Below are 10,488 nucleotides of genomic sequence, written 5' to 3' on the forward strand. Positions count from 1 at the left end.
AAAAAAAAAAAAGCACTGCTTATCTAGAACCAAACAGAAATGAAAACTCACCTCAAACAAGAAAATAAAACCATGCTATCCGACGCGTCTCTCTAACCCAAACCATCACTGCATTTTACTGCTGTGAGACAACACCCAATGCCACTGCTGGGTGCACGGAGATGCGCATGCCATCCAGATTTAAAAATCAGTTGAGCTGAATGGTTAAGCTTATCTCAAAAATCAACAATGTCTCTAGAAGTTTATATCAAACAATTTAGTAGCAATGTAATTTTCACTCAACTGGATTAAAATTGCTTTTCTTCTGAAAGGCGTTACCTTACCATACAGTATCGTAAGTTTTCTAGATAAAAATTCCACCAACACAAACATGAAAAAGCTTAAATGAATAAAGATGTAAATATTAAGCAGATCAAAATTAAGTCTCCGTCCTGCTAACCTTTAGCACCCAAACACCATCAAAAACCCGGAACACGAGGCACTGTTCATTCCCCTGCTAACAGGGAAAGAATGGAAGTATACTGGGGATTTAGTTTCTCTTATAAAGCCAAATCCCACTTTCTTTACTTCCACAGGTAATGCCATCAGATTCATCAAGTATATTCATAAAATAAAAAATTAGGCCCTACATGAATTTCTGCTGGAAAAATAAACTCCAAAATAAAATACAAGATTTCAAGCCTTCAGAATGAAATTAAAAATAAATAAATAATAATAATAAAAATTAAAAAATCCCAGCATAAATAGACAGAAGTAGGCTCATGATATTCTAGTAAGTTTACAGGCATTCCAAGGGACAGATGTAGGGCAGATTTGAGGCGTTCACCTCAAGATGCTGATGGCTTCATCTAGAGCTCTTCCTTGCTGCCAGAATACCTTTAGCAATTAGATCCACAACCACTTATTATTAGATACTATTATTTACCTCCTCAAGTGAGGAAAAGAATGAGGAAGGAAAAGCAGCAGGAAAAATCCAACATTTGGGAGAGATGATACTCTCTTCTAGCACAGGGTACGATGGGCAGAAGGGCACAAGGATTTATTCTCATTTTCAAATAATGTCAGCGTGCAAGTGCCTTTCACCCTCTCTCACACAGCTCCCAGCCCCAGCTGCCCCCTCTCTGGCACGCCGTGAGCCTCCTTCTCTCCCTCCCTCCCTCACCCTGCAGTGCTCTGCAGGCAAGGACCCGCTGCCGGGAGTGGTACCTGCGGCACTGATGCACATCACAGCCACGGAGACACTTCCCTTCCATATTTAAATGCCAGATTTACCAGGAAAATAGTTATGGATTGGTCTTCTGGAGAAAATGCATGCCGTTCAAAGGGAAGATGTATCATTACATATTCTGTGAAAGAATTTTCCAATTCAGTCACTTTGCATAGGAAAAAGTCTAAATTAAACTTCAAAGACTGAATACGGGGACGTCTGGACCAGACAAAAAGAATTATGCCTACCATAAAAACAGGGTTTGGAGTTTTGTCAGAGAAATGCAACATCAACAGCAGAACTTCTTGTTGGGAATCTTTCTTTAAAACATCAGTTTATTTAGAGCTGACAGCACCTATTGCTTGGGAATCATTTTGAGCACTGCTCACGCCAGTGTAGAGTGCTATACGGAAAAAGCAATAGATACGATACAGCAACAAAATACAGAGGAAGGTAAACTCCAGTCCCCTGCATGTGACCCCCCCACACACTACCACAGCACTGATTTCAGAGCCAGTCTCCCAATTCACACCAGATCCCATCAGCAACAAGGAAAGCATCACCACCAGCAACAAGGTTGGTCATCTCCTCCCCAGCTGACAGAAACAATTTTTAACAGCAATCGGTGCTAGATTATTCTGTCATCTAGAGCAATAATTGGTTTGAGGTGTCGACTGATACAAAAATACTAACGGAGGGTAAAAAGGAAAGCAGCTGCCTCCTCGAAATGAGATTTCGGATTTTATCATGTCCAGAGTCAAGTAAATAAACAGAGCATAATTTTTAAAAGCACAATTCACCAGTGATGATTTGTTTTGGTCCTACTTGATTATTTTTCAACAGTCACAGATACAAATCTAATTGTAGTTATAAAGGTATACCTCTCTGAAAGGCATGCATATGGAATGCTAAGCTGCTCTACATGCTATCTCCACTAGAGAAAACAGCAAAGGCACCTAAGAAATACCACAATTTGCTTACTCACAGAGTTCATTCATTACAAATCTTCTTTATCATAAAAGTTATGGGCACTCCCAACACCTAATCTGTGTATCAAGGCCTCCCTAATAAGAATTAACATATTAAACTCATTTCTATCTGTCCAGTATCAGAATTCAGGATCTTAAATAGCAGCCTTCGCTCCTCTTACCTCATTCAAGCATTTGTAGCTTGTGGTGGCCAAGTAATGTATCACTGAAATATAAACATAGTATAAAAAAACTCATACACATTTATCAGCATCAAGTCAGTCTGCACTTTACATTAAAACTAATCCACTACCACCCCATATTGGCACTTCAGGAAAAAGGGAGCACCTCTCTTACACAGCAAACACAGTGCAGGACAGTGCTTACACAGCAACAATCACAGGACAAAACAGGCTTAAACTCTATGGTATCTGTATGACAAAATGGAGTAAGATGAATCTGGTATGAGAAAAAAAAATAAAAAAGCTGCATTATTTAGGAAGGCAAATATTCTTAATACTGAATCTACCTAAGAAACCTAAGCAGCTTCTCAGTACTCTAACTGGATCTCCTCTGAAGCCAGCTCTTCTCATGACTAAAATACAAGCACGGGTACTTAAATATTTCTGTGTAAATGTTAGTGCTCATAATGTGCTCCTAAGAGATTAAGATTAGAACTAAAACCAAACCAAACCAAAACAAAAAACAAAACAAAAAAAAACCCACAGAACTAAGACAGGCCCTATTTTTCTCAGCCCATGATCACTTGTCAAGCCATGATTAATGCTGTGCTCTGTAGAGGGAGACATTACATCTAGGCTACAACAGACCTAAATTTTACCCTAAGGCAGAAGTCTGATTTAAACATCTCTATTCAAAGTGACATTTGTCCTCTCTTTTCAACCAGTTTCCTCTGAAATTCCAGTAAACTGACTTTGTGACATACAAACGGTCCATTGATTCTAACTTGTCGTGTTGCCTGTCCTTGTAGCAAAGTTGGTTTTGGTGACTGAATGAAGCAAGATGTTATGCATTCAAGAAAAATACAGGAGCAGAGTCCATTAGGTGATCTATTAAATGCTCGGTTGGAGAACAGCGACTACAATTTACAGCTATAAGGATTCCAGCTTACACAGAAGAGCTGAAGATAAATACTGAGGTCAACATTAAAAATCAGAAAATATTTTTATATTCAGGGGTAACAATGGCCTTCATATTCTGAGGTGATGAGCAAAGATTTTTCTTGTATTACAGACAAGAACACGAGCACCGTCAGGGCCACTCCGAAAAGTAATTACATTTTATCTCCTGCCTTTCACTCTGAAATGTCTGCTAAGGTATTTACATTTGTCTGTTAAAAGAACAACAAGTTAGACAGGAGAAAAAAAACTGGTGGTGATCACTTATCTCAAGTAAATACTATTTCTCCAGTGAATGGTATTATTCCATCTATTTTATAAAGTTATTGTTAGATCCTCTGATTTATCTGTAACCGCTATTGTAGGAATAAAAATAAGACATGCTTATATTTTATAAAGAAACAGCCAAATAGAAGACCTGGACAAGTAGAATAGTCAATATCCTTCTTACTGAACATGAAAAAAGGCAATGTTTGATAATATTAAGCAATTTGGACAGTGCTGGCAAGTTCCTACTAGCCAAGGTAATCTTATTTCTTGCGCTTTTCAGGGTAAATTGATTTTTTTTTCCCCCCTCCTCTTAGCTGCTCTGATAATTGGGCAAACTTATTCAAGAATGATGGGATTTTACCTAGCAGACAACACACAAAACAATCCCAAAACGTGAAGCACCTTACTCATAAAAACCCATTTTTGTGATAATTAAGCAAACTGTATTTAAGCTTGCTTTGTGACATGGTAACAATCGATAGCATTTTGTTGGAGACTACACTCTACCTGCAGGTGTTAAGCATTGAGCTTGCCTCAGTCAGCCCAAGAACTTTTTTATTATTAAGCCTTTCCAAATCATTTTGGTAAATAGCAGGCTAGAGGAAGTTGAATCATTACAGTGCCTCACTAAATATATAAATAAATAAATAAAAACTGAAAAGAAATGTGGCGTGTACAAATTACACATTTTTCAAAAACCCATACAAAAACCCATTTAATTCAATGATCCACAATCTGGAGATGTTACAATTCCAAACTAGAGCAAGATTTTATTTTTTTTTTTATTTTTATTTTTTTAAAGCAATCCATTTCTGGTTAACTATGATTGTCTACCTACTGAATGCTGTAAAACCTGAATATTCATTAAGGAAATGTATTTCTGTAACTAAACCGCTTGAAATACAATCTTCACAACCCATGCTGTAGAAACGTATCTTGTACATTAATGGCAGAAAGAAATATGAAATTCAAGAAAATGCTTGACGGGAAGGGGCTGTAAGCCTGCCATCTTTCAGCTTTAATATGAAGAACGATTAAAAGAAAAGAATCATATTTGTCGAAGCAAAGCTGGAAGGAATTCCTAAGCCAGCTATATACTCACATCATATCGCATGTTCTATCTGTATTCCAACAGAGCCACCTCGTACTTTTATTTTCAGAACTGTTGGAAACAAAATGCATATATCTTTGAAAACTACTAAAATATTAAACGTGATTGTTATGACTATTGAGAATGGCCCTAAAATAGCTTTTTGTTTTTCCAGTTTTCTTGACATCCAATTACAGCCGTGATGGCTTAAATCTTTTACTTGTTTCAAACTGAGAATTTAAAAAAAAAAAAAAAAAAAAAAAAAAAAAGACAGTTTTAAATCTAAAAGCAATACACAAATTCTTAAGAAGCTGAATAAAGTGTAATTCCAAATCACATCTGTACATCACAAACATCAATCCTAAAAATAATAATAATAATAATGCTTCAAAGCTGTCTGTTTAACATGACATCTCCAAGTAACACGTCTGACTATGAATTTCACTAACCTATGCTCTGAAGTACACTGCTCTGTAACTGACTGCTTGTCTACCTAAGCATGAAGACGATTTCAATTATACACCAGATGTAGTTTAACTTCCCTCGCAGTTCACCAGCTAAAATCCTTAATCGCTGCTCCGAATTCTTCTACTATCATCCATCCTCACAGGTTCCTCAGAGGAAGCCAGAGAGGACAAGTAGCGATTTTTTGATACAAAGTATCTCCAGGTGGGTACTGGTAGGAGATTTGTTTTCCTCCCATTACTCCCTGGCACGGTCCTGTTCTCAGCAAAAGCTGCAGAAGAAGTGAACAGTTTTTCTTTATATGCACGCCAACATTTCAGGTGGACAAGTGATGAGCACTGGCTTGGAAATATGCAACCTTTTTAGACCAAATTTCAAGTAAAAAAAAAAAAAAAATAATAATAATAATAAAAATCTACCCATTCAAAGCATTAAAACTTATACTGGATGAATATTACTGTCTACCTGTCAGAATTCATGACATACTACACAGTTGTACTGCATGGACAACCTAGAAAAACATTTTCCCTAGCTGGAGACCTCTCTAACATTCACACCAGTGAAAGTCATGGACCTTCCTAAAAAGCTCTAACTCAAGACTGGAACGTTTTTCCTTCATCAGAAATGCTGTATTTTTTTTAAAATACCACCTTAGCGTCAGCTTCACATAATTCCTTTTAAAAACAAAAATAACAATTCAACCCACATTATTAACCATAACAGCTACACGCTCCTAAGACTACCCTACCTAGTTTATTTAAATTTTAATAAGGTGCCTCCTTACAAGATACCAGCATTCCTGAGCAGCCCTTTCTCGACTTTAAGCATTAAAAGCAGCAAGAGATAAATAAAACATCGAGAAAGCTTCTGAAGCTATCACACAAGGAGCAGGCAAACTTTGCTTTATTTTTTTTCAGAGCTCTCCTCTTGCTCATTTTGAGAAGGGAAACACCCAGCAGCCTGGTGTTAATGTCTTTGCTGATTGTGAAAATTGCAGCAATAAAAACTCCAACTGCTTGTCTTAAATTAAGACTTGCAAGACTACATGTGAGATCTGTATCTTTACATTAGTTTTTATAACATTTGGAAGTTTGGTTGCCTGCTTTGATGTTGGTCTATTAATGAGCAGGGGAGCCAAATGCCAGGAAAAAAAAAAAAAAAAAAAAAAAGAAAAAGAAAAAAAAAATGTTTACTGGTAATTCTCAAGTCAAAACCTGAAGTAATTGGTTTCTCCTACCCCACATGATCCCATATCCCGGTTCCCCCAACCACCAGCGCCCTGAGCCAGCTGAACGTTGTCTGCACTTTTTTGCTGTTGCCAACACAGAGTAACCTACAGTGATTGAAAATGGCAGCTGAAGGGCTGCTGCTGCACATTATTTTTTCTATAAGTGGTCCAATTTTGTCATCTTCTTTCCACTCACTTTTTTTTTTTTTTTCTCTATTTTTCCCCAAATCTTGGGAGATTTGTCAAATTTCAGGTTGCCATCATACAAACCAAAGCGCAACATCTTCACTACAATTTTTAGATTATCCCTAATAGCTGTAAGGATAATGCGCTTTCTTCCCAGCACTCTGCATCCTGAGCAGCCTAGTTAACAGCAACTTAAGTGTGATAATGGCAATTACACCAATATGTTCCTTTTGTACACCCAAAAGGTGCTGCTCCAGACAGCTGAAGACTCTAGATAAATAAACTGCTGAAAATTACTGGAAAGTAATGATGTGCAATTTTAGGACCACTAAACACGCCTGCTTACAAAATGCCCAAACGCTCATTTAAAAATAACAGAAATCTATATGAATTATTTAATTGCAGGGGATTTTGCAAGGCATACCATATCTACTCAGTTCCTTCATTAAATAAAAGGAGACTGCAGCAGGAGTGAGGGCATCCTGTTCTAAAGATACAGCACTTCCAGGGCTTAAAAATAATAATAATAATAATAATAACAACAATAAAAAAATAAAAGCACCTTCCCAATACAATAGGGGGACCACCCCCACCAGAAAGAGAGAAAAAAAAAAGCTACATACCAAACTTAAAACACCTTTCTGAAAACAGGAAATATTTATTTCCATGCTTGTACCATTAACTGCAAGGTATGGAAGGAAGGAATGGAGGAATAGGAAACCAAGACATAGGAAGTTCTCTTTTTTCATATTCCCCCCTGCCAGAGACACAGAGCAGCGCAACCCCTCTGTCCCTGAGAGGCATCTGGCCCCTAGAAGAGGTCCCATCACGCTGACAGATAACTGGATTGGGGTTGGCTTTTGGGCTGGTGGATTATGAGCATTGATTTGCAGAGATAATGGAAGGCCAGGCCGGCCGCCTCCCCTCCATACACATGGAAATGGTCACAAACGGCCCAAACCTGTGCACGTTTGGCCATGTACAACAGCGGTACACGTTTCACACCGCCACCAGAACGCTTTGCCGTAGCTGTTATCAAACTATTTTACAAGGTAATAGTAATTGCAAATGAAGTTATCTCAGCAAACTCACTATAACTGATTAAATGAGATTACAAGAAAAGCTCATTTTCACTTTTTTTTTTTTTTTTTTTTTTTTTTCTTCTCCATAAGAGAAAGGAAATGGAAACATAAGGTCGGTGGAGCTCTGAACTTCTCGAGGCACTCCGCACAGCACCCCACGGCACGAGGAGGCCACGAGGAGCGGGCGGGTCGGCTCGGCTCATCGCCCGCGCCACGCGGCCCCGTTCGCCCGCACATTCCCCCTGCGCGGTGCGAGTCCGGAGCCCCCAGCAAGCAGCGGGAGCCGTCACCAAAGGTCACTTTTCCTTTCCTTGGAACAAACCATTAATCAATAGAATAGAATTGTCTGAGCGCTTGCAGCGAACGGACCCTGGTTTTCACTCCCGTAATTGCAAAACAGCCGAAGTTCAGAAACATCACCCACACCCACCTCCCCATTTTGCCCCCTTTTCAATCCCTGCTGCCCTTTGGGCCTCTGCTTGGAAGCAAATGGAAGACGAACTGAAGTTTTCTCAATTGAGCCGGAGCCGAGAGCCCTTTGATATGCTAATACCCCCCTTCAAACGGTACGGATTCACACTCGCATTAATTCCAACAATTTGTGCAGAACGATGAGAAATGGCACCTCTTTAGGGGAAGGGGGGGAAGAGGAGGAAGAAGGAGGGGGAGGAGGAGGGGGCGGGCGACCAAAGGAGGGGGCGGCGGGGGCCGGGGGCAGCAGAGCGCTCCTCCCGCGGCCACCTCTTCCCCCACCCCCGACCCGGCCCGCACCGGGGCAATGCGCGGCGGAGCAGCACCTGAGCGCGTCTGCCCCGGCCCGGCCGACAGAGCCCGGCGGTATTTTTAGAGGCAGACACAGCAGTGCTGCCTCCTGACACGCTCTGCGTTCTGTCTCCAGATGGCCCCAGATTTCTATATGTGAAAATAAATAGCCGAAAAAAAAAAAAAAAAAAAGTTCTCACTCCACAACCGACAAAAGGCGATTTATTCCTCTTCTCCCCCCTTTCTCCGCCCTGCACGTAAGGGCGCTTGGCCGAGTTGCACACAAATAAACCCGCAACAGGTAATCATTTAGCGAGCACCGACGCAACTTTCCCCTCGTGGGAGCCGCACCGGGGCCTGTTCTGCTCCGGGGGCCCCGCAGCTCGGCGCGCGGGGGAGGGAAGGGAGAGCGCGGGGCCTCCGCAAAGCCGTGGGGGGGATTGCAAGGGGAACCTCCGCGGGGGTGAACGAGGCGGTGCGGGGCCTCGCCGCGGGCAATGGGCCTCGCGGAGGGGCGCGTTCCTCCGCCGGCGGAGGGGCCGCGGGCAGCGCGTGCCCAGCGCCGAGCTGAGCCGTGAGCAAGTGCCGGGAGAGAGGAGTCGCGGCGCGGAGCTACGCTTACCTCTCTAAGCCGAGGGGGGGCCGGGCTCTGTGGCCCCAGCGGGACCGGCGGCCCCGCCGAGCGGGCGGCGGCGCGGGGTCAGCCCCGGGCGGCGTCGGCGACAAGGGGAGGCGGGCGGGCGCTGGGCGCTGCGGCGCGGCGGTCTGGGGCTGCGCGCACGGCGGATTTTCCTCCGCGCAGCCGGCCGGGAGGCTTCGCCGCGGCTAAGTCAACATTTTCCTGCGGTTCCTGACGCTCCGCTCCGCGCGAAACGTACGATGCAGCCAGGCTCCCGCAGGCAGGCGAAGGAAAAATTCAATTAAATGGCAAAAGGAGCGGAGGGGACGAGGTGCGGCGCGCCGGGTGCGCCCAGCCTTGGTTGAAGTCCTTTCTGCGCAGCGATCGGGAGGAGGGAGACGAGGCGATGCCGGCGGCGGGAGTAGCGGGGAGCAACTCACAAATTTTGCGACGAACCCCCCCTCCTCTGTCTCTCTGGCGTTCGCGGCGCCCTAATTCACGTCTCCCCCGGAGGCTCCGGCCTCGCGCGGCCCCGCCGCTGCTGCCCGCCGTCCTCCCGGCCCTGCTGCCCCGCCGGCGGCCGGAGAGCGGGCGGGCACCGCGCGGCACTGGGAAAAACGCAGTACGTACACAGCAGGAAAAAACCCCAATGAATCGTATCGCAGCCTCCTTTTTGCTCATGCACCTCTCCGTGTGTGACTGGGGATCGCCAAGTCCTGACACAGACTCTCCGGCGGCTCTGAACTGGAGTCACCTCCAGCCTCCTCCCCCTCCAATCTCCTCCCCTCTCTCTCTGCCTCCCCACCCCTGGGCTCAGCTAATCATATAAACATATTAGCACGTAGAGCGGCACCGGCGAAGGACAAAATTCTCTCCCTTCCTTCCTTTTTGTTTTCCTTCCCTTCCCCCTCCCTTCTCCCAGCCGTGGGGGTTAAGGCCGGCACCCGCCCGGCGGCAGCTCGCCTCCGAGACCGAGCGCTCAGCGCCCGCCGCTCCCGGCCCAGCGGGGGGACGCGGAGTGGCCGCCCGGCTGCTGGGGCCCGCCGCTGCTTGAGAGCGGGGCTGGCCACCCGCCGCCGCCTCCCCGCGGCCCCGCTGACTGCCGGCGCGCCGCAGGCCGGCAGGCGTCTCCGCCGCACTTTCTCCTTGGCCGTGCCCTGCGCGTCGCGCTGCCTAACTTGTGCGGTCGGCCCGGGCCCAGGTGCGGCGCGGCGTGCCCGGCTGCTGCAGCCCGGCTCTGCCCAGCCGACGCCGAACGCACTGGGCCGGCGGGCGGCCGAGCAGGGAGCCGGAGACTCCTTCCCGTCCGCCGAGCGGCTCCCCCAGCCCCTCGCCTCTCCCGTGGCTCTCCCTTCGCCAGATCTCCTCCGGCTCTCCCTCCTCCCGCAGCCGTCGCCAGGGCCGGCGCTGCGAAGCGATGCGTTGGGGAAAACGTGTCAGGGCAGGGTAAACAACACACTTGGAAGCGATTT

At 45.2% G+C, this 10,488-nt stretch overlaps 1 protein-coding gene across 12 annotated transcripts in view; it reads right to left on the reverse strand.

The window, feature by feature from the left end:
- Window positions 1-10,054, reverse strand: part of ADGRL2 (adhesion G protein-coupled receptor L2) — a 157,236-nt gene extending 147,182 nt beyond the window's left edge. For 4 of the 12 annotated variants that reach the window (XM_072342626.1, XM_072342627.1, XM_072342623.1 and 1 more), the window contains exon 1: window positions 9,020-10,051. The gene's annotated coding sequence lies outside the window, so the exon portion shown is untranslated. Of the gene's footprint in view, window positions 1-9,019 lie in introns of all 12 variants that reach the window. The other 8 variants (XM_072342628.1, XM_072342622.1, XM_072342619.1 and 5 more) reach the window with 5 other exon arrangements.
- Between the last annotated feature and the right edge of the window lie 434 nt (window positions 10,055-10,488).

This window comes from Excalfactoria chinensis, chromosome 8 (genome assembly GCF_039878825.1).
Source record: "Excalfactoria chinensis isolate bCotChi1 chromosome 8, bCotChi1.hap2, whole genome shotgun sequence".
In the NCBI taxonomy this organism is placed as follows: domain Eukaryota; kingdom Metazoa; phylum Chordata; class Aves; order Galliformes; family Phasianidae; genus Excalfactoria; species Excalfactoria chinensis.